The sequence below is a fragment of the Trachemys scripta genome, chromosome 1 (genome assembly GCF_013100865.1).
Source record: "Trachemys scripta elegans isolate TJP31775 chromosome 1, CAS_Tse_1.0, whole genome shotgun sequence".
Lineage (NCBI taxonomy): Eukaryota > Metazoa > Chordata > Testudines > Emydidae > Trachemys > Trachemys scripta.
In genome coordinates this window covers 106,378,923-106,403,535 of record NC_048298.1, presented here as the reverse complement: position 1 = coordinate 106,403,535, position 24,613 = coordinate 106,378,923, and the positions used below count along the sequence as shown (strand labels likewise).

General features: G+C 45.8%; 1 protein-coding gene across 1 annotated transcript in view; it reads right to left on the bottom strand.

Moving 5' to 3' along the window:
• The window catches only part of IQSEC3 (IQ motif and Sec7 domain ArfGEF 3), a 124,875-nt gene extending 102,799 nt beyond the window's left edge, over positions 1 to 22,076 (bottom strand). The window contains exon 1 of the mRNA XM_034780487.1: positions 21,952 to 22,076. The gene's annotated coding sequence lies outside the window, so the exon portion shown is untranslated. The remainder of the gene's footprint in view (positions 1 to 21,951) is intronic.
• Between the last annotated feature and the right edge of the window lie 2,537 nt (positions 22,077 to 24,613).

Genomic DNA, 24,613 nt, shown 5'->3' with positions numbered 1-24,613 from the left:
AGCTTTCGTGAGTAAAAACCTCACTTCTTCGGATGCATAGAGCATCCGAAGAAGTGAGGTTTTAACTCACGAAAGCTTATGCTCTATGCATCCGAAGAAGTGAGGTTTTAACTCACGAAAGCTTATGCCCAAATAAATCTGTTAGTCTTTAAGGTGCCACCAGACTCCTTGTTGTTTTTGCTGATGGATGACAGCTGTGCCACTGCATTGGGGTTTACAAGGGTTAATATGCTGGGACCTGCAAGGGTTAATATGCTGCTGTGAGCCCATTCAGCCCCTTCCACCAGAGGGGCTACAAAGAGGAGGGCTCAGGTAGGTGTGTGGGGGGGGGGGTTGGTTGAAGGAGGACAGGTCTGAGGGAAGCTGGACTGGAGCCTGGAACTTGATGCTGATCAAGCCTCCCTGGAGAGATGGTAGGCTCTGACAGTGAAATATTTGGTAGTACTTGGGGCCCTGCCAACGGTCAGCAATACAGACTGTTTGCTACCAAGGCTGAAGTGCCCCTTGTTGTTAGCTGTTCATCCAACAGCTAAAACTTTTTTAAACCTGTGCCTGTTGCCCACTAAATCAGATGCATTAACTTCAGTGGAGTTACTCCTGATTTCTATTAGGGGTAAGTGAGATGAGAATCAGCTCAAGTGTATCTGTATTCAATTAATTCTGCAGAAAAACCGCCTTGGAGAGTGGTTTGACTGCTGTTTGGGAGCTGATTTAAGCTATCTTCCCTTGAAAACCCTTACTAATTAAGCCTGGCGAAGAATCCACTTGGATTTTCTTAAAAGCGCAACACCCTATAGAGAAATGAATTTACACTTAACAATCCAGTGTTGCAGAGTGACAATCAGTCTTACTACCAAAAATATTTCTGGCCTATGTTCAGCTACATGTGGAATTGCTAGGATTCCTCCATCATTGTAATCATGAGCTGTGGACTGACAGAGCACTGGCCAGAAATTACAGGGGTGAGTGGATTCTGTGTCAGTTTAAACTACATGAATAGGAACTGGGAATATCGCAGGTGAATGGGCACAGTGCCATTAAGCAGCATTCCAATCTTGTAAAACAGGCCAGAAATATCCTTGGTAGATGAATTTGGCATTAACTAGATTATCTAATGGATGCAACTATTCTAACTTGGTGCTACTGGAAACCATCAGGCTAAAATGACAAAGGACAGACTGTACTGCAGGATGGAAAGTAGTTCCCTGGACAAGCACACTTTAAAAACAGGGTAGGGGGAAGGGAAGGGTCAGTAACTAGTAATCAGCCCACACTCCTCATCTTGATGGGCAGGCAGAGCCGCCCAGAGGATTCAGGGGGCCTGGGGCAAAGCGGGGGAGCCGCGGCGCTTGTACTCACCCGGCGGCGGTCCGGGTCTTCAACGGCATTTCTGTGGCAGGGGGCCCTTCAGTCGCTCCGCGTCTTCGGCAGCACTGAAGGGCCCCCTGCTGCCAAAATGCTGTCGAAAACCCGGACTGCCACCGGGCCAGTGCTCGCAGGGCCCCTGCGGGGCCCGGGGTCTGGGGCAAATTGCCCCCCCCTCTCGGCAGCCCTGTGGGCAGGATAAAACTGAGCTGTCACTTTTCCAGATTCATACCAAGTTCTCTTTTATCCAAGTTCATATATATGAAGCTGAAAAGCCTTTTCTGATGCATTTGGGAAACTTTTTTTCATAATTGATATAAAGTTCAGTGCTTAGGAAAGTGAAAGATTAATAGCACTGGCCAGAGCCAGGCAGAGCACAAGCAGGCTTCCCATACACAGTTCTGCCAACTTCTACTTGCAGCACTTCAGATAATCTAATCCTGAGCTACCACGCAGCTCTGCCAATGCACCAGAATTCTGCTGATGCACCATTCTGTGCTAGCCCCATTCTAGTCACTCACCCAATTCTGACAACATACCAGAATCCTGGCCTGTGCCATTCCCTGCCACTACAGTCTTGGTTCTCCACACAATATTACTAATGCATCTCAGTCCTGATCTTCAGTACCTTCTCTTCCAGTTGTGAGTGCCCTCCCCACCTGATTTTTTTTTTAAAGCACACTTAGAACTCTAAGTTCATCTCACTGCTGTCCTGCAATATTACCTTGCTATGCCAATTCTGGACTTCTTTGGAGCACAGATTTCCAGTCCTACTAGAGTGTGGTTTGTTGCAGCGTACAGAAATACTCACCAGGGAACAGACTGAGATCACCAAAGTCTCTTTGGTTCAAACTCAAGGCAGATGCTCAATGAGGCCTGTAGAGGTGAACAGCTAATGCATGAATTTACTGTACCCCAAAGCTCCCTCCAGCTATCAGAGGGTAGAGAGAGCAGTGGAATCAGTGGTGAGCTGGAGCCGGTTCGCACGGGTTCGCAAGAACCGGTTGCTAAGAACCAGCTGTTAAAGGGCCGGGCAGGTGGGCAAACAACTCCGGTCCGCAGGCCACATCGGGCCCGCGGGACCGTCCTGTCCTCCACCTGAGCTCCCAGGAGTCCCAGCTGGGACCTCCCCCGGCCCCTCCCTCACTTCCACCCCTCCCCCAGAGCCGCAGCCTGCCGAGCCGCCGGCAGCTCAGCTCCCCAGACCTGCCGCTTTGAGCAGCCGCCGGCAAAGTAAGGGGGGGCTGCGAGCTCCAGGGCCTCCCCGGGGGGGGCAAGTGGAGCAATTTGCCCCGGGCCCCACAGGGGCCCCCACGAGAATCTGAGGCTCCCCCTGGCCCCACCTTCCCCTCTATCCCCCTACCCAACTCCCCATCCCCTGACCGCCCCCCAGAACCTCTGCCCCATCCAACACCCGCCCCATTCCCTGTCCCCAAGACGCCCTGTCCCTTATCCAACCCCCCCGGCCCTGGCCTCTTACCATGCCGTTTACCCCACTCAGAGTCACGTGGTAAGGCCGGGGTGGGGCTGCACGCTCCGGGCCAAGTGGTGGGAGCTCAGGCCCCGGTGGAGCCCACGCCGCTGCAGCGCTGTCCAGGGCTGCTCCTGGACACCGCGCACTGAAGTTCTGGGAGAGGGGGAGAAGTGGGGGTAAGCGGCATGGTAAGGGGCCGGGGCCGGGAGGGGTTGGCTGGGGCAGAGTTTCGGGGGGGGGCGGTCAGGGTACGGGGAACGGGTGGGGGTTGGGTAGGCAGGAGTTCCGGGGGTCTTTTGGGGTGGTGGTGGATGGGGTTGGGGCAGTCAGGGGACAGGGCGAGTTGGGTAGGGGGTAGGGTCCTGGGGGGCAGTTAGGGTGGGGGGGTCTCGGGAAGGAGTGGTCAGGGTACAAGGAGCAGCGGGGGTTGATGGGTTGCGGGTTCTGAGGGGAGCAGTCGGGGCAGGACATGGGTGGGGGTCGGATGGGGGAGATAGGCTGTTTTGGGAGGCGGGTGGGGCTTGTACTCACCAGGCGGTTCTCTACCGAGTCTTCAGCGGCACGTCCTTCACTCGCTCCGGCACTGAAGGACCCACCACCGCTGTGCCACCAAAGACCCGGTAGGGAATCGGTTCCTAAGATTTTGGCCGCTCATCACTGAGTGGAATGCCTACTGGAGGTAGAAAAAGCATGCCGCAGTTTCATTTTAAATATCCTCCTCTCCCCTTCCCCCCCCCCCCCAACCTGGATTACTGTGATAGCACCATCTTCAATGCATGAGCTGAATGTTTCTTTAAGGCGTATACTGAAACAAATATGTGGCTGCCTAGGATTTCACATTGATCACTATACAGTACACTAGAACTTCACTGGAATGGCATGGAATGGAACCTAGATTCTCTTGCTCCAGAGGACCTATCATTGAAACTAAAGAAGAATCTCCACTAGCTATTAGCAGTATAGGTTCTGTCACATGCAGCTGCACAGTTCTGATTCCATCCAGTAGAGAGAAGTAGTTCATGTACACTCTAGTCAGTATTTTACTCTCTGTGCCATCCCGTGCATGACCATCTCACCTTGTCAGAAGGTCTCAGTATACGCTTCCTTGGGCTTGAAAGCTAAAATTCAATCCTCCCCTTCTATCATAGGTTGCTTGTTTAAAAGGAGAGCCCATGCCACAGCAGGATGCCCTTTTTGATATTCAAGCTTCTTCTGAGCCTCTCTGAGAAGCTTTCTCAATAGTGATTCCTGAGTCTGGTAATTTTTGTAGCAAAGATCTGTAAGCAGGGCAGGGTGTTGATTTGGATGGATTCGTAACAACCTATATTAACAAGTCAGTGAAATGTTAGCCCTTTTAAAATCCATTTTGTGAGGGGGTAGGTTTTCCCCCTCTGCCTTTTCTTACTGTTGTTGGCTTGTTAATTCAATGTGTTTCTAAATCTTGTGGTCATTCTGATGAGAAGCTCAGGTATCTGATATGAAGCACATCTAGCCCATATACCTAAATCTGCTAACTCGCACAGATATGCATATGTGGGTGGGTGTGCACTTTCATGTGCATTATACACACAAGATTTTATACCCTCCATACACACTCAGAGGACTTTACCCCCCCCCCTCCGTGTACACACATTAATATACACTCATACGTGACTGATGTCCCATACACAGGTATGCATGACTTTACACAGACACACATCCACATTCCTGCTCAACTTTACACATACACCTTCTCCCCTTCACATTCCCAGCCCTACCACAGGAATCCATCTAGGCTCTGGTGATGCAATTCTTTATGAAAAATGAATATATTGTCCTAAATTGTGCTGCAAGGGCCTCACAGTAGATCCAGGATATTGTCCATGCTACTGCCACCATGTTCACTTCTGCCACCAAGACACTGTGGGCAGCACAACATTTCGCTTATGACTCTGAACTGTCTCTTTGCAACTCCCTCTGCCACTGGAAGGGTTACAAGCTTCCTGGTTTTTACCAGTGCCCTTTTTAAATAAAGGGCAACTAAGAATGGCGAGATCTTGGGGAAACTGCCCCCCTTTCCATTGCTTGGCTGTCAGATGCCACCAGCAATGCCAGCTGCTTCTCAAGCTATTGTCCACCCACGAGATTCCAAAACAACAGCAAATGAAAGAAAGCCTTACTAATGATGCCAGCTAATGAAGGATAGAGGTGAGGCCCCAAACCTGTGAGGCCTCCTCCTGCAATGGGAGAGTTGAGAGCATGCAGTACTTCACAGGATCAATGCTGAGAGACAGAAAAAGACCCAAGCAAAATCCAAGGCGCGCTTTACAGCTCAAAGTGAATGTTAAAATGGCTCCTGGCTCCCATTCCAGAGTTCTTCCTTGCCACCTTTGCTATTACTGAGACCAGGCTAGGGCAAGGAAATCCCCACTGAATGAACCTGTCTGTGTGAAAAGGCATTTAATTAAAGTTGTAAAGGAATTTCCATAACACAAACCACTCCCATGTGAGAGAGTACGGCACAGGTTTACATAAGAGCCATGGGACCTGCCCATGAACCCAGCACTTAATGAACAGCCTGGCAGGGATAGCATTAGCCCTATGAGAATGGCAGGTTACAAGAAGACCCCTGTCCAAGGGGTTAATAACAGCTCACTGCTAATCAGACTGAGCTAATAAAATGTGTTGTGGCATCAATGTTATAATCACAAACAGGAGGGGCAAAAGGTTGCGTGTTCTACTTATTACTGGAAATGCAAACCGCAATCCAGAATGCGTTAAGCCATGCATTTCAGTCACGCAAGATCTATCCTTGGCTAAGGCAGGGAAGGTTGCGACAGCCCAAGTCTTTGATATTGCGAGCGTGACTCAATGCTGCATGCGTTGGTGTGCTTGTACCGGGGAAGGGGGGGATGGATGCAGTCGTCCACTGCATGGCTTTGCATTTGATTTTGGGTGCATCCCTCTGGCAAGGAGAAACTGAAGCTCACCAAGCTGTGGCTATTGGAGAATACGGACTGTCAGCTTGTTCACATGCTCAGCTGTGATAATTACTTTCTGCTTCTGTAACTCACTTGCAGCGTATATCTCAGTGGGAGGCTTTCCCTTTAGCTCGTGCAAGAAAAATGATTTCAGTGTGTGGCATGCCCTAATCAGACTATCTCCAGTCAGGCCAGATTGAAACAACAGAACTGATGTGGTTTTAAGCTACTCCCCTCCTGCTACCCATCATCCTCTGTGACCACCTCTTGGCTCACTGTTCTAGGTAACAAATCAGGCCATCATTAATATATATATTATCACCAACTCTTATTCAGTGCTGTTCCATGCTATTTAGTACAAGCACTGGCTGCAATCAGTAAATTCTGCTGGACATATGTGTAACATGCATTCATAGACTTAGGTACACAAGAATATGCTTATTTTATACTCAAACTTTTATACCCTCCTTTTACACCCAAATTTACATCCACTCAGCACCAATCCTTTTCTTTATTGTACCTGATTGACATAAGACATGATCAATCATGAACTGATGCTATGATTTTTGGGCCAAGTTCTAAGGTCCTTACTTAGGCAAAAATGCTAACTTTAATCCACTCGGAGTGAGCCAGGACTTCAGGATTTCGACCAATATTTTTCATACTATAGAAATTAATCGCATACCATTTGAAGCTTTTTGTACTTTTTTTGTGTGTTCCCCTCATCTAGGTCTTTCTCTCATCTCATGGCCCTTGGCATGCTGAGAGATGCTGGAGGAAAAGTTCAAATACTTGCCAGAATATTTAAATATGAATACATGTGTGCTCTAATTGATTTGTAGACTTCAAGGCCACAAGGGACCATTGTGATAATTTAGTTTGACCTCCTGTAAAACACAGGCCATAGAACTTCCCCAAAATGATTCTTAGGGTGTATCTTTTAGAAAAACATTAAATCTTGATTTTAAAATTGACAGTGACCGAGAATCCACCATGCCCTTTGTAAATTGTTCCAATGGTTAATTACTTTCACTGTTAATACTTTACACCTTATTTCTAATGACTTTGTCTAGTCAATGTGAATTTGTCTAGTGCTTTTACTCCTGAAGGATCCCAAAGCTCTGTATAAAAGATAATACAGGGCACATACAGCCACCTCTGCTGTGAAACATGATAACTGGGTAACAACCCACAGCGATGTTATAGTTTAAGACAGGAAGTGAAGAACAATGGCCTGATTCTTCACTAGCTTGTGCCTTGTTTAGTCATTTACCCCTGTGCAAAGATGGTGTAAAATGCTTTTCTGCTGATTTGGTAGCATTTCACACCCATTTTGCACTCATTTCACACAAGTATAAGTGAGAGGCAAGGCAATGGAGAATCAGACTCGTATCAAATTCAAACTGTAAGGGGAATATAATGCCAGTAGGCTAACTGTGCCTACCCCCACTGGAATTTGAACAAGGCACCAGGGCTAACACTCTTGTTCTCCAAATAAGTGTCATAGGAAGGGCTGCAATTGCTTAGGGTCTCTGTTTTATGTCACATCTGAAAGGCAGCATCTCCAGATGCTGCCCCTGACACCATGCTGGGTCATTGGTTCAGTACTGATTCAGAAGGGAATGCCAGCTACAGAATCGTCACTCCCCCAGCACTCTGGGTTTTTCTTGGACCTCTCCCAGACATATTCTGATCAAGCCAAAATGGATTAGCTTATGAGATCTGACATGTTCCCAGCCTGAGGTGGTATGATCTACTGGAATACAGCAGACATATACTAGTGTGCTCCTCCCTTAAAGGGGGGCTTTGGTGGTTAGTGGGAGTAGTTAAGGGCAGAGCCAGTACCAGTTAAGCAGTAATGTTAAATGTGTGTGTTGTCAATTATCTAACTTTTACAGGGGTTTCTTAAGTACCCACCACTGTGAAAATTAAGAAAAAGAAGAAAAACCCAGCAACTATATTAATGTATCTTGAAGATTACAAATATAAATGAACTAAAGGGTTGCACATTTCATTGCTTCTGTAGGCCAAGTTCACTGTTTACACTGGGGGCTGCAAGCATCCTTCCATTACTTCCCACAAGCTCCCTATGTGCTACCCTCCCATGCCCCTCTGTTCTGGGGACTCCCTTCAACCCCCCTTCCTCTCTCATGCCTGGGGCTCTGTACATCCCCCATTTCACCCATTCCAAAGAGCTCTGTGTGCCCCTCCATTCTCCCCTCTGCTACATGACAGGCTGTGTATGTATTCCCATTCCCCCCATACTGGGGTTTCTCATTCTCCCCCCCCTTGTCCCTCATTCCACCTCATACTACAGCCCTGCATTCCCTCCCCACCACCCTCTTGGAAGGGGCTCTGTGCATCCCCCATTCTCCTCCTGTGGCAGGGCTTCCTATTCTACCCACCACTGTTCCATGCCAAGGGCTGTGTCTGTCCCTGTGATGGGGTTTATAGATACCACACTAAGGCTAAGGGAGTGATGGAGCAGTACTGAGCCAAGAGGCCACTGCCCCTCAGTAGCTGCAGAGCATGCTCCAAATGGAGGACCTGCTTAAAAAGGGACTCTGTCAGTCAAACAAAGAGAGTGAGGGAGAGGCTGTCTGCTGGGAAGAACTCAGTTTGCAGCTTCTGGGACAGAGCGATCAACGGGAGAAGGATCTGGACTGTGGATAAGACCCAACTGGGAGGCCAGGGGCCTGACCCTTTGCCCTCCCCTGCTCCATGACAAGGGAGAATAACAGGACACTGAGAAGCGAGCCGGGAAGTATCCATTTGACTACTTAAATTGCTGAGGCTGATTGGGAACTCTCTGCTATGAAGGGGCAGAGTGCTGTGACCATGCCCCATATTGAAGAGTGAGCGGAGAGGTAGGAAGTAGCCCAAGAGAAGCTGGTCTGGTCTATGAGCAAGAGGGGACTGAGACACTTCTCACTCCTTCCGCCTTGGTCCCTAGGCTGGAAACTGATGGAGAGGGAGGGCTTGGATACCCCTACCTTCCTCACCCTGCAGCTGACTGGGAGAACTCAGGGAGTACTGGGAACGACAAACCGTAATTTGGCTGCTAGGCCCACGAATTGCCCAGCAAGGACATCCAAGGAGGTTGGGGATTGTTGAGCCATGACCTGCCAGTCCCTAAGTGAACCCTCCCCCCATTCCCTCTTTCCCCATGCCAGGGGTTGTGTACCCCATATTCCTGATCCCACATTTCCCCCTCACCCACCCCATGGCCCTGCCATCATTACTTCTCCTTCTGTCTGGGGGAGAAGCCCTTCAGGATGTCATCATAGTAAATTCAACTGGAGGCTGGGCAGGGATGAGAATGATAGGGGTGCTTGTTATGCAGGAGGGTGTTAATGGGTAATATTAACCTAAGGTGGCTACTGGTGCATCCCCAGAATATGAGATCTCTCTGCCCCCACCTGCATGAGCTCACCTGCGTGAGCCCATCCCAGCCTTCATGACTCCACATGGAGGCATCAACCCCACTGGCATCCTCATGTGTCCAGTCTCCTCCTCTCATTTTCATCAGACAAACCCATGTCCGCTGCCAAGTCCCTACCGGACAGGGACAGTACTCCACAAAACTAAGACTGTCCAGCTTTAAATGGAACAAATGGCTTCCCTATTTCTATAGGCCAAGGTTGACAATTACAGAGGTGGTTGAAGCTGCTGGGTCTGCTAACCAGATGCCAGGAGCTCCATGTGTCCCCCATTTCTCCCTTTTGTTTTTTCTAATTTCACAAAAATCAATAGGGTTCAGTCCATTGATGCCTAGATTCCACGTACCCTGAATTCTTGCAACTGATCAAATGTGGCATTCAAAAGTTATTGTGTTACATCCAGACAGAGATATATCAGTGGTGCTGGATATGGGGGCTGGGGGTATCTGCGTGTGCAAAGGGCCATTGAGCACTCTCCTCCTTTTTAAACAGAAAGGCCATGCCCCCTTACTTTTGAGAACTTGATCTCAACAGGGTCACAAGCTGAGTGGACTGTTAAGGACAATAGGTGTCTTTTTACTTGTTGGGCTGTCAACAATACATGCTGAGTTTGGGGGAGGGGGAGGCACACAGATCCCCTGCTCCAAGAGGAGAATGAGGGACCCTTGTATGGGGGGAAGGGAGAAATGAGGAGGGCAGGGGAGGAAATGGTGAATGGGGGATGCATACAGCCCCTGGCATGAGGGAGCGGGTAGGGGTTTGCAGAGAGTTCCTGAAATAGAGGGGGATGGGAGCTTGAGGAGGGTAATGGAAGGATACGAACAGCCCCCGATGTGTGCAATGAGCTCAGCCTACAGAAGCAATGAAATGTACAGCCCTCTAGTATGGGCAAGGCAAGTTGTACTTTAGCATATGCTAAGCTAAGAGCTGGAGCCTAAGGTTCATCTTGCCTAGCTAATACAGTCCTGCCATGAGTGCATGGGACTGGACTAGATGACCTCTTGAGGTCCCTTCCAGTTCTATGATTCTATACAAATACAACTTTTCCTGTCTTCCCTACCATCGTAGAATGTGTTAGTTAAAACACATTTCAAATATCAATCTTTTGTCCTAGTCTAGACAAGACTTTAGAGCTCATAGGCCTGATTCACCACTGTGATACTCCAGTTTTATGCTGTTGATGGAATTAAACTGGTATAAAATTGAAGTAGTGCGGTGGTGCGTAAGAGAGTGCAGTTGCTTCCTGAACTGATGTTGGCTTCCTTTTAGTGTTGCAAAAACATCTTGAAATGGGGAAAAGCTGGCTTTAGACGGGGAGCTTTCACGCTATTTAAGAGAAGCAGTTTCAGAAAAGCTGTCTGGATGGAGCATGCAGATTTTTCAGGACTGTTGGTGTGCTATGCTGATGAGTCATAAGCTGCAGTTCGTGATCACCATTGAGAGTGTGCAAGGCACTGTACATCCATACAACAAAAAGATGATCCTTGCCCTAAAGAGCTTATACACATCCCTGTTCAAACATGCATATGCTTATCAATACATTAGATTAGGATACGGAGTCAACTCATTTCCAGCTCCTAGCACAATAGGATTCTGATCCATGACTGAGGCTCCTAGGTGCTACTACAATGCAAATAATAAATAATAAGAATGCAGGAAATAACCAGGATTCCCGAACTTCCTAGCCATGTGGAAGCCATGACAACTAGGGATATAAAGATGGGATAATATTTCCAAAGTGAGCAAGTGTAATGGGGAAGATATCTCTGCATCCAGCTTATACAAAGAGTTCTTATCTTGGCGGAAATGAAGGGCCAGCAGCCAATGACAATGCAGCTACGTAGGGGGCTCAGAGGGAGAGATCAAACCCTTCCTGCTTGAGTAACACAGAAGAATTCTCGGGAGAATCTTGAAAACAATTGACTCTGACATCTTAAGTGACTGAGTGAGCCGATGTACAAAGAGGTTGGTAAATTAGCAACAACTTGAATTAACTTGCTCTGATGGTGCAGCAGATTTTAGTCCCAGAAAGAACACAAGGCCACACTCTGATCTCAGAAATGCCTGTGCAAATCTGGAGTAACTTCACTGAAATCATATACTGGAGTGAAATCAGAATCTTGCTCTCAGAGTTATTAGGCTGGTACAAACTACGCTTTACTCCAGTGCAGAAGGTCTACACTAAGGAGTTGCATTGGAGTAGCTACACTAGTGCAAAACTCCTCGGGGTAGACAAGGTTTTGGGAGAAGCCTTTGATATGTGGTCTGGGGACAGCTGTGAATGTGAACTGGGTAGACCAGGTTTGGTTCCATAATTACAAGAGAGAGGAGGAGAAATCGGGGGCAGGGGGAGGAAATAATGGAGATGGGCCCTATATTTCCCTTTATTTGACTAAACGTACATAAGAATGGCCATACTGGGTCAGACCAATGGTCTATCTAGCCCAGTATCCTGTCTTTTTACACTGGCCATGCCAGGTGCTTCAGAGGGAATGAACAAAACAGGTAATCATCAAGTGATCTACTCCTTTGCCTATTCCCAGCTTCTGGCAAACAGAGGCTAGGGACCTGCCTATCCTGGCTAATAGCCATTGATGGACCTATCCTCCATGAATTTATCTTGTTCTTTTTTGAACTCTGTTATAGTCTTGGCCTTCACAACATCCTCTGGCAAAGAGTTCCACAGGTTGAATGTGTGCTGTGTGAAGAAATACTTCCTTTTGTTTGTTTTAAACTTGCTGTCTGTTAATTTCATTGGGTGACCCCTAGTTCTTGTGTTATGAGGAGTAAATAACACTTCCTTATTTACTTTCACCACACCAGTCATGATTTTATAGACCTCTATCATATCCCCCCTTAGTTGTCTCTCTTCCAAGATGAAAAGTAACGTAATGGGAATGGGTTCCACTTGCCTCCCATGACCTAACACACATTTACTCATAAAGCTCATCTGAGAAGGTACTATGAGGACTATCTCATTTGAGCAGCATAGTGTGAGACATCCTGAAGATGCACCTAATGGACTAGAATTAGAAAGCAGCAGAACTAGATAGAAACATCTTTTCTAAGGGAAAACTCAGAATTTGGAAAAAAAAATAATAATCCTGAAATGAGTCAAGGCCCTAATACTGCAAGAGTACCTAAGATCTGCAATGTTTTCATGCCTACAATTTTCTCCTGTCTTTGAAAGTAAAGCAGTTTTTTGTTCTGTTTCAATGAGATATATTTATAATCTCCCACAGGAAGATTATAGCAACAGCCATCCCCCTGCTAGGTCCCTAGTCAACAAGGGAAGAGATGCTCCCCCAGCCTCCTATGTGAAGCCATGGGAAAGAAGGGGCTCCATTTGGCTGTTAAATTCTTCCTTAGATGCCCAGTGAGCCCGAGAAGCAATTTTCCAACTGTTTATAACTTACTGTTTTCAAGACATGGCTAGGAGACTATTTCTTACAGAGAACCAGCCCCATGACAGGTCTTCAGATTTGGATGTGTTATTCTGCCATTTTGAGTTATTGATGAGCAAGTAAAATAAAAAAAATTCCACTTTCTTTTCTCAAATAGAAAATTGTGTGTGGGGTTGTGGGTGTTGTCACTTTTTCTACTCACAATCAGCTGAAGGTTTTTTTCCCCTCAAGCTTTCGTATCTCTGTGACAGATGAGACCAATCATGGAATGTTTCAGTCTCACTTAAGAAAGTTATAACTTAAGAGCATGTGAAAACAGGGGGTAAGCAATGAACATAATCTTAGCTTTTTCTCCCAGCAAAAGCTATAACAACAATTCCCGAATATGCAACAGGATGATGGTTCACATGCACTAGGTAAAGAACATAAAAGTATTACCAAATGTGCAAAAATATGTCTTTATGACCCTACAGAAACAAACCTCCTACAGCCCTAAATTATAATATCATTAACAAAGTTACAAACCTATTACATGAAGAATCTGTACAATGTTGCTTAATGGCTTTGTCATTGTTCACTGTTATTCCTGTGATGCATTGCTATCTACTGCTCTTCTCAGCACTCAAGAGAAAATGTCCTTTAAACCAGCATGTGTGTATGTTTGTGTATGTGAACACACACACATGCACACACAATCTGGGGCAGATCCTCAGGTGGTGTAAATGGGCATAGTTCCATTCAAGTCAGTGCAGCTGTGCTGGTTTTTATACCAGCCGTGGATCCGCTCTTCTGTGTATAAAAATAGAAACTAAATACTGTCACTTTGATCTTGGTCATAAATAAACACTAATTTACATTCAAACACATTCTCATGCACACGTGTATGCATGCCCACTCATACACACACACACACACACCATCACCTTACTAATTAATGACAATACATTTATGCTGCTTCCTTTACTGGAGCTTTTAAGAATACTTAGCTCTTACCTAGTGTTTTTCATCTCTATGTCTCCAAGTGCTTTACAGAGGAAAATAAGTATAATTATACCCATAAATAGGTGAAATGATTTGTCCAAAGTAGGTCATTGGCAGAACTGGGAATGAAGCTACATCTCTTGATTCCAAGTCTAGTCCCTAGCTCAGGAGTTCTCAAACTGGTTTTGCTGGGACCCCCTTTGAAAATATTTCAGGCTGCGATGACCCCCACCCCCATACCATGCCACCCTTACTTCTGCGCTGCTGCTGGTGCTGCCTTCAAAGTTGGGTGGCTTGAGAGCAGCAGCTACTGGCAAGGTGCCCAGCTCTGAAGGCAGTGCAGAAGTAAGGATGGCAATACTGTGACCCACACACACACACACACACACACACACACACAATAGTCCTGTGACCACCTTTTGAGTCAGGACCCCCAGTTTGAGAAACACTGCCCTACTGGATAATGCCTCCCAAACTGAGCCACACTGCAGAATAAAGCCAATAGCCAAGATTCACATCTTCCTATCCAAGGTTTCACTGAACACAACCACAGCTAGAGGGAATGCTAGAATGCTATTAACTTAGTTTGTGTTAGGATAAGGATCTTTTTGGGGGGAAAATACATATTTTCCAGAGTTTACAGGAAAGAAATTGGAGGACATAAGCTACAGTGCAAGCTCATTTTAATCTGACCTCATAAATGATTCCTTCCCCTTTTGCGTATTTATTTTTCGTATTCTTCTACGGCCGTGGATCACAGCTACTGGTAATTTTATAACAAATGAAATATTTTTCTATCTGTTGCACAGAATACATTTCTGGCTTTCTATAGTGTTTTTCCTAAGGGGGAAATCACAGAAGGTTTCTTACCACAGAAAAAGAGAGAGAAATAAACCATAGCTGAACTCAGAAACAAAGAGAGAAAGAGCAACATGGCTAAAGAGATGCAAAGAAAATAACAGGCAAAACAGAGAGACAAATAAAAAAAAACAGGGGAAACAAACCACACAAAAAGCAGAAAGCTTAAGATAGACAGCAGAACTCTTGTCAGACTCTCTCTTGCACTAGGATTTCATGGCAGGCAAAAACAATCAACAGAGCAGGATCTGGATAGGCAAAGTGTGTGCATGTGTACGGGCATGTATTTTTGAACCGCTAGTGAGAAATTAATAAAAGAGCAACCCTGCATAGATGATAGTCTCATGGCCTGGCATGCTGCTAGGTCTAGGAGTACATTTCTGAGCTCTGACTAACTCTGACCCATACCTCAGATAACTTTGCATACAGTGCATGTAAAAACATGTATAATCTTTGTATAATGTAAATACCATCTCACATGCATCCACAGACTGTATCTCTAGGTTATAAAAACAAGGATTAATGTTATACAAATTAAATTATTTATAAAGTTTGTGTGTGTGTGAGCGAGAGAGAGAGAACACACTAATGAAGACTAATTTTAACCCACAAAAACCAGGACACTGGAATATCAGTCAGTTGTGCCACTGAATATAGTGGCAAGTATCAGAGGGGTAGCCGGGTTAGTCTGAATCTGTAAAAAGCAACAGAGGGTCCTGTGGCACCTTTGAGACTAACAGAAGTATTGGGAGCATAAGCTTTCNGAGCATGTCTGTTCAATAAACCATTGGGAATTCCTGCTAGAAGGACAGAGTCTCAATGGCCAGTAATGAGGCCACACAAAATACTAGCCAGAAGATCATGATATGAATTCCTGCTAATGGTGAGGCAGGAAATACTGGCCAGAAGCTAGCAGAACCATGGGTAATCTTGGCCAGAGCCACATTGCATCAATGACTGTTAATAGTATTGTGTACATTTTAGCAAGAAACAATACATCAATGCCAGGTAATGGTACCATTTGGGGACCCACTCCATTCATATAACCCTCTTTGCTGTGCCTGTGGATTGCAGCAAATGTGGTATGGAAGGTCACTCGCTGTGCTGAGATTCCCACTATATTCAGCAACAGAGGGTCCTGTGGCACCTTTGAGACTAACAGAAGTATTGGGAGCATAAGCTTTCGTGGGTAAGAACCTCACTTTTTCAGATGCATCTGAAGAAGTGAGGTTCTTACCCATGAAAGCTTATGCTCCCAATACTTCTGTTAGTCTCAAAGGTGCCACAGGACCCTCTGTTGCTGAATATAGTGGGAATCTCAGCACAGCGAGTGACCTTCCATACCACATTTGCTGCAATCCACAGGCACAGCAAAGAGGGTTATATGAATGGAGTGGGTCCCCAAATGGTACCATTACCTGGCATTGATGTATTGTTTCTTGCTAAAATGTACACAATACTATTAACAGTCATTGATGCAATGTGGCTCTGGCCAAGATTACCCATGGTTCTGCTAGCTTCTGGCCAGTATTTCCTGCCTCACCATTAGCAGGAATTCATATCATGATCTTCTGGCTAGTATTTTGTGTGGCCTCATTACTGGCCATTGAGACTCTGTCCTTCTAGCAGGAATTCCCAATGGTTTATTGAACAGACATGCTCACTCTTTCACTTTGGACAAGATTTTATTTTACACCGTTCCCAAGCAATAATGGATTAACCCTTTTGGTTGTGATTGGATGGCAGTAAAAATGTTGCCCCATGAGCCCACTCCTCCTAAAGATGGGAAGTAAAATTGTGTCCTAACCCTGCATCTACCTGGGAAACTGATACCAAACGAGCCAAAGCAACAAAAAGTTCAATTATATGCAAGAATGCACTGAGCACACAATCTAAGTGATCAGAGAGCATCCAACCGGCTGTAACAAAACATGTAGCTGAGAGAAATCCAAACCAAAATAGAAGAAGCATGTTTGCATCCCTTGCCCCTCTTCATTTGACCACTGGATGTTGCCTGGTGTATACTGTACCTTAGGCCATGGAATCTCCTGTCCATAGGTCAGGATATCATTGCCACAGGCATTGACACATTGTCCTTCTTATTGGGATTTCCTTTGACATCATTTCTAGGCACTGATTGCCTGTCCCCCTGGCCAGGATTTCATATAGAGTCATTACTTGCAGTTGCTTCCCTGGGTATGTCTACAATGCAATTAAAAACCTGCGGCTGGCCCATGCCAACTGACTTTGGCTCATAGGGCTTGGGATAGGGGCTGTACTAACTTTAAGTGTTGTGTAGTCGTTCAGGCTCAGGCTGGGAACCAGGCTCTAGGACCCTACAAAGTAGGAGGGTCCCAGAACTCAGGCTGCTGCCTGAGCCCTGATGTCGACACTGCAGTTAAATAACCCCTTAGCCCAAGCCCGTGTCAGCTGGCATGGGCCAGCCACAAGTATTTAATTGCAGTGTAGACATATCCCCTGGGTCCCTGGTTGGCACTTCCCATGATTTCATTACTAGGCACAGATACTTTCATGTGCTAGCATTACTAAAGCACTAATGCCAGCCCAGCCCTGCCTCTGGGATTTCTTTCCAGGGAATGGCACTCTGTTGCTCTGGCATGGATTTTGTATGGTATCAATTCCACAAATGCAGGTGCTGTCTCTGTGACTCGGATTGCTCATGGCATCATTGCTAAGCATTCAAACTCTATTCTTGCAGCTAGGATTTCATATGGTATTGTTTCTGGACATGGACTCTTTGTTCCTCTAGCTGCTATTTCTCATGGAATTGTTAACAGCCATTAACTCCTATCCCTTTGTCTGGAATTTTACAATGGGTGTCATTACCAGGCACTGATGCAGATTTTACATAATCATTCAATTCATTTCATACTGTGGAGTTTTGGAACCATTATGGATATACCTTAAAATGGGATATAGATAGCCTCAAATAGTTTATTTTCATTTTCCTCCCTCTTGAGCTATTTAGTCAAATTAAATGTTATTCTTAAAATGTGTGTGAGCTTGTCTACATTAGGGCTTTAGCCATCAATGTAGCTGCGCTGATGCAAATCTCTACCATCTGAAACTAGGGTAAGCCACATTGCTGCAAGTCACTTCTTACACATCTACAATAGGGTTTGCGTTGGGGCAATACCAGTGCAGCTAACGTAGTGGCTCAAACCCCAATGTGGTCAATCTCTGAGACAGTTAGTGCATTTCTTCTGTACCCAAAATGAAATGTGTGGGGATTTGTGGTGATCAAAGAATGCAGGATTACTGCAGTATTTTTATTATTTTTACTGGTGCAATGCGCAAATATGGTAAAATATGTTAATAGTAATAGTAAACCCACAATATTTACAGTAATTAATTGAAATCAATGGGATTTTGTCTAATGCCTTTACCCTGGAGATAATCCATAGAATAGAACATTAATGCATAGTTTAAAAGAAAAATTATGGAAAGCAGCACCTCTGCATATGCAGTAGCTTCATTTTAAAGTTACATAATTAGGCTTTTTAAATTAAACAAAAATTGTAGCAAATGGCCTCAGTCCATAGCAAAGACTAAGTGGATGTAACATCTAGCTCTCTCAAACCATGTCTTCTCTGTTACAGAGTCAGATAAAACTACCCATCTGCTACATAGCAACAAAAAATAAAATAAAGCTGGTTTCAGCCCAGTGCAAAACCAAATAGTTTATAAACCCTTGGAAAATGTGGTTTTGTAAAATTTATACCACAAGATCCTTCTTGCAGGAGAGATGGTCTTGTGGTCCAAATACAGAGTTGAGATTCAACTGAATCAGGTTCTGTTCTGGGCTGTGTCACGGGCATTGAGTGTGATGCTGGATAAGTCACTTAATGTTTCTGTGTCTTTGCTTGACCATATGTAAAACAGGGATAATAATCTCTGCCTCAAATTAAGGTATGTAAACTTCAGTGAGATCTTTGGATGGAAGATTCTATAGATGTTCAAAGTATTTGTATCACAATTTATTATTATTCTTTATATAACAAAGGACTTTGCCACCTATGCACGTAAGAGCAAATTCTGCAGTCCTTACTCAGGCACAGCTCTCACTGAGGGAATTTCATTTGTGTAAGGACTGCAGGATTTGACCCATTTAGACTCAAGAGGCCAAATTAATCTCTGCTGGAATTCTCTGGTACATATAATAAAGCATCTCAAGGGAGTTCTTCTGATAAAGATAAGGAGGGAGAATTATACCCAGTACATTTGGGGATACTTTAGAATGGCCTCTTACGACAAGAGGTTACCTAATAAGGGTGATCTGAGGCATGCTAATTTGGGAACCTGTATTTCTGCGGCAACACATTCCAGAATGACTGACCTTATTTTTTGTTTTTAAAGCAGTAATTGAGGCACTTATGCAATAGATTCCTAGGTAGAAAGAGATATATGCCACAGAATAATAATCAGACTAATTCCTGCTGAGAAATATCTATGTAAATCTTTTCTCCTACCTCTCGTTTCATAGGTGAGCTCTGCATTGCTGTCCTCACTGCCATGCAGCAGCAATTAACTATCCTCTGCATACCTGATGAATTCCCCCCTGTCCAGAGAAAAGTTTGGAACGCACAGTTTTTTTATTTAAAATGTAGATTTTTTTTTTTACTGCTGAGAAGAAAAATAATAAAATGAATGATCCCAAACTTTATTAAAAACAAAGGGCCTGTGTTTTTCTGCAGGCCTCTTGAGGTCAAGATGGATAGTCACTTGTCTAAAAGCTTAGCTGTTCACTTCTATCCAAGGTTTATGGTGAGCTGGCTCATGCGGGATCTCAACCCTGGCCCAAAATAAGAGAGACCTCTGGGTTGTGCCTGAGGTGGGAGGGAGCATTACAAATGTATTTAAACAAGCTGTCTGGGCCCTTCAGTTTCGTGACAAACTGATGAAGTTCCATTGCTAGGCAATAATAGACCTGGTACTTCTTTTAAATCACTTTAAGCCCTGCTTCCATCCATCATATTCCTACAAGATCTCATTTCTGTTCCATTTAGAGTGGCCATTTTCTCTCCTGATTATTATTCAGTTCTTACAGTCCTGGTCAGAAAGACAGGGGGGAGGGAGAGGAAATGAAATGTAAGAGAACATTGGATTTTAGCATTTATAATTTGGCGATATCATGAATGGGGGTATGGGGGAAGGAAGGAGGTGAAAAATCTTCACTATCTAAGGTCCTCTCCACACACCATGTCTTCTGTATCAAATTTCCGCTATTGTTGCATAAAAGCCCAAATGCAACCCTGAAGTTGGCCGTTTGGATCTTAGTGAATACTAGGCACACTGTCAAAAGGAGGTGAAAGATCCTCCACATTCAAGATGCCTTTAGATTAGATTTTGTTGTCTCTTTGATTTCCCTCTAGCATTTGCAGATGAGAGAGGATGAAACCCAGTGTACCTAATCAATAAAAGACAATGAACCTGCTAAAGTGAGGAGTTTAAACCTTTTTCAATCTCATAAATTTCTTTTTATACAAAGATTTTGGTTTGCCTAAGCTATAGGAGGAAATAGAAGCAGGCTATTTTAATCCTCCTGAGTGAAGAGAGCTTCAGGGATTGCTATGTTATCCCTGGCAGCAGTCCTGATTTTCCACAAATCACTGTGCATGTATCAGAGATCAGCAGTGTCCTTAATGCTCCTCTGCTTGTGCATTTTGATATGAAATAGTAAGAAATTCATGGGATTTTTTTCCCCCAAGCAAACCCCACTGCAAAAATGAAAGGCTTATAAAGGAGCTATTCAGACTTGTGCATTGCAACTGACTCTTCAATCTGTCTAATGACGTATGTGAGAAACTATATTCAGATGAAAGGAAAACCTTGCCAATGTTATGTACCTAATATTGGCTTCACTGCAGGGATTCACTGTTTAAAAACAATGAGCTTGATTCTGCACTCACTTACATGGGTTTCACAGTGGTGTAACGCCACTGAATTTATTCTGAATTTACAGTAGTATACAAGAGAACAGAATCAGTTCCTATGTGTTTTTAAAGCTTCTTACAATGCATAGTGAATAAGGGCCCGCTCCTTACTATCTAGCATAGCGCTTACTACCATGAGCATTGCCACTGATCTCAGTAAGTAGGGTTTGCAGGATTGAGCCTGAAAATTATAAGCTTTTAGGGGCTTTTGGTGTGGAAAGTACATTGTACATATAAGGTGAGGTATAAATTACTTTAATTATCATTTCTGCATTGCTTCTTGCTTAGTCATGGGCCAGACCCTCAGCAGGTGTAAATCACTGATGTTTCTAACTGCCCTTCAGTATTCAAAACAAACACAGCAAGGATGGGTTCCTTTTCTGGAAAGAGCAAAAAAACAGATAAACAAACCATGATCTGGACTGAGAACTGCGCTGAGGAGGATCTTATTTGCTTCAACAACATCAGGAAGAAAGGCATACACTTTTACTCTAGATGAGAAATAGTTCTGGTTTTACCATCAATGTGAGCTGGTTATATGCCATAGTCATTTAAGCAATCTACATGCTCTTTTGTCTGTTCCTAACTTTACTTACGCTGACTTTTGACCAAAAAATACCCTGCTGTTTCCAAACCACCTAAGTAAAGGCAGATCAGATATCTATCTCCGTTGTAATTGCAAGCTGGTGAGCTGATGGGACTTACTGGATGCATAAAGCAGGAAAATGTAACTCTCCAGTATTATTCTATTTCTGTTTTGGACTGCTAGTCCTTGTATACTATCCGTACACACACATCTCATTATTAGCATTCAGTATTAGTATTCATGCTATCTGTTAGAGAACAAAGGCCAGCAAAAAATACTTTCTCCCTTTAAAAAGCTGGACAGGTGTCAAACACCTCTTTGAAAAGAGAGCTATAACCCCAGAAAACTGAGATGGGCACCCTGAATATTATAACTGTATAACATCTATGTTTATGTATATACATAGTCCTGACATGTAATATACTAAGGCACCTCCACAGGTGAGAAAATCCCCTCTCGGTCAGACAGGGATGATTTTTTTTCCAGCGACCAGCCGCACAACCCTGATGAAAACAGATCCTGCCACACGGCCGCCGCTGTCCTTTGCAAAGCCTCCTTCCCTGCCTTGTCTACACTGAGATCAGCTTTGATCCGAGACTTGTTTGTTTATGACAGAGACAAGCCGGAGCACGGGGCTGGCGTGTGTGCCCCGAGCGGGCAGGATTCTACCAGGAACAGCAGACAGACAGACACACACACACACCCCCAACGATCCAAGCGGGAGGAAGGCGGCTGATGCCCCTTGGAAGCGGCAGTCGCGCGGCTCTTTGCGCCCCGCACGCTCCAGCTGGAGAGCACAGCTAGGGAGGGATTCCCCACCCACCCCCGCATTCTCCGTGGCAGGGAGCCGGGGGGTTAGATCCCAGTTACCTCTTGGCGCTCGGCCTGGAAAGAGCCATTTGTCCCCCCCCCCACACACACACACTTACTCTGGTCTCCTGCTCAGGGCGCCTTTGCCGATGGCCGGGGCGGGTTTGTGCGGGAGGAGGGTGGTGCAGCAGCCCCTCTCCCTGCTGTCTTTCTCCGGGTGGTGCTGATGGGGCTGGAGCGGGGGGTGCTGGTGAGCCGGAGCCCGGCTGCTGCCGCCGCCGCCGCTGGGGCCCGGCTGAGCCTGCCTGCTCTGGAGCGGCTGCGGCGCCGGGAGCTGTTGGGGGTGCTGAAGCGGCTCCGGCTCGGGCTGCGGGGCGGGCGCGGGGGGAGCCGGCGGGCGCGGCTGGGGCTCGGCGGCGGGAGCCGGGTGCTGCTGGCGGAGGCTGCGGTTCTCAGTGCTGAGCTCGTCCAGGCGCCGCTCCAGCTCGTCGATGCGCTGGCGCTGGGTGTGGATGAGGCTCTGCTGGTTCTGCACGATGGCGGTGAGCTCCTTCAGGTAGAGCACGGCGCGCACCGGGTTCTCCAGCAGGCTCTCCATGCCCCGGGCCCGGGCCCCTCCGCCCGCCGCGCGCACACACACCCGGCTCCCAGCAAGGCCGGCTGGCGCCAGCCTCTGCCCCCTCGCGTCAGGCACGGGCTGAGAGAGGCGGGGGGGGGGGCAGGTCTCCTCGGGAGGGCCCACCCCCTGCTACTGGAGGGACAGCCCCCTGCGAGCGCCGCGCAGGTAGCCGGGAGGGAGGGGGCGGAGGTAGGCAGGGAACAAAGCGAAGGGAGAGCTGGGGAAGGGGTTGGAGAGAGGCCGGTGGGACGGGAAGGGAGTGACTAGGAAGGGAGAAGAGGGGTGTGGGCTGGAGAAGGGAGGGGAGGGAAAGTCCCCCTCCCCCATGGCTCCCCTTTCCCGCCCCTCGCTGAGCTAGCTGCACAGGGGGTTGTTCTCCGAGGTGCTCCAGCCTGCCATTTAATGGCATCAGAGAAAGTTATTTTGCAACTCAGACCACTTCCTTCTCCATGTGATAAAGTCGTGGCCGAAACCAAGGGGGAGGCTGGCAGCAGCCAGCAGTTACATCACAGCACCCAAAACCCCCAGCCCCTGGGCTCAGGGCCTGCTCTCTGGGTGTCCTCATCACAGTTTCTCCCACCCTCCTTGAGTGGCATTTCTAAATGATGATGCTTTCTTCCATAATGACGCAGGGTTGTTGCTCTTTCTTTCTTTCTTTCTTTCTTTCTTTCTTTCTTTCTTTCTTTCTTTCTTTCTTTCTTTCTTTCTTTCTTTCTTTCTTTCTAAAAAGTGATTAGAATAATTTTGGCAGGGTTTGTCTGGTCCTGCTGATAACACTCTGGCTTTTTACTTCCCCTGTTAACATGCAGGAGGCAGGACTCAACATGCACCTGGGAGAGGAATGATCAAGGAGAGTAGATGGTAGAAGGAATTCTTCCTTAGGAGTCGGTGGCTCCCCTGAATATTTCCTCTCCCTTTTCTATTTCAGAATAAAATGGGACAGAAAGTTCAGTTCTACTCTGGGAAAAGAAGTTCTGTAAAAATAATGTCATGGGGGCTCCCTGCTTACTGGCTTTCAATTTCAATATCAAATGTGTTCATTTCACAAGAAATAACATTTTTTTGTCTGATTATAGCCTACAAACTCCACCTGGGATCTGAGAGACAAGCTGGGCTCTTTCATTCTTATGCATTATCATCATCACCAGTAATAAAGGATGTGCTGGCCAAATTCTATCCCCAGTGACACCTGTGTGACCCCATAAACAATTCTCTTGATGCACAAGAAGGAAAAGAATTCAGTTCCCTCTCCCATCACTATTTTGGCTCTGCGAAGCTAACAGGAGTAAAAAGCAGTAAAATCTTATTTCACTCACTCACATCAGTAGATATGAGTAAACAAACACAGTGTGCAGACCTGTAGAATTAAAAAGAACCATTTTATAGTCACATTTCAGAGTTGAACTGCATCCAGATAGCTTTGCAGGCCATGTCCATGGCTTCCTTTATTGGGGAACCTAAAGATGTAAAGAAAAATCTCAGTTTCAATTATGATCAAGGATGAGCCTTGTGCAGATAGCCTTGAAAATGTAAACTGATGCAAACAGATCACCTGGAAAGGAACTTATCACTGATTCCTTTAAGTCAGTCCTCTCACAGCCAATTAGGGATGGCTTTTGGAGTCCAAAAATCCACAACCATAGGCTCCTTTATTTTTGGGAAGACCCCAGATTCGTTCATAGCAGTTAAGAACAAGGCCACCCAGCCTACCACGAATGGCAGTAGGGATACCACAAGCTCCCTACCATCCAAATACCTGTGATAGTTGAGCCAAACCAAGAAGATCTCTTGTCACAAGGTGGGGCAGTTCAATAACTTGAGAGACAACATTGGCTAGTGGACTAATGGCCTGATTTAATAACCACTGAAGTCAGTATTAAGACTCTTTTTGACTCCCTGGGGCACTGGATCTGGACCTAAACAAGGGACTGAGAGCAAAGGGTTAATCCTAGCTCTGACACTGACTACCTCTATCGCCTTTGTCATACTGTATACTGGTAAGCATCCAAATTTGAAAATTTGGATGCCTAAAATGAGTACCTAAATCCAGAGATCCTGAGCTTTTGCAGATCCCATTGTCTTAAAAAAAGAAACAAACAAGCCAATTTTATTTAGGTGCCTCAATATGGCTTTAGATGCTGAATTTTTACACCCACATTTGG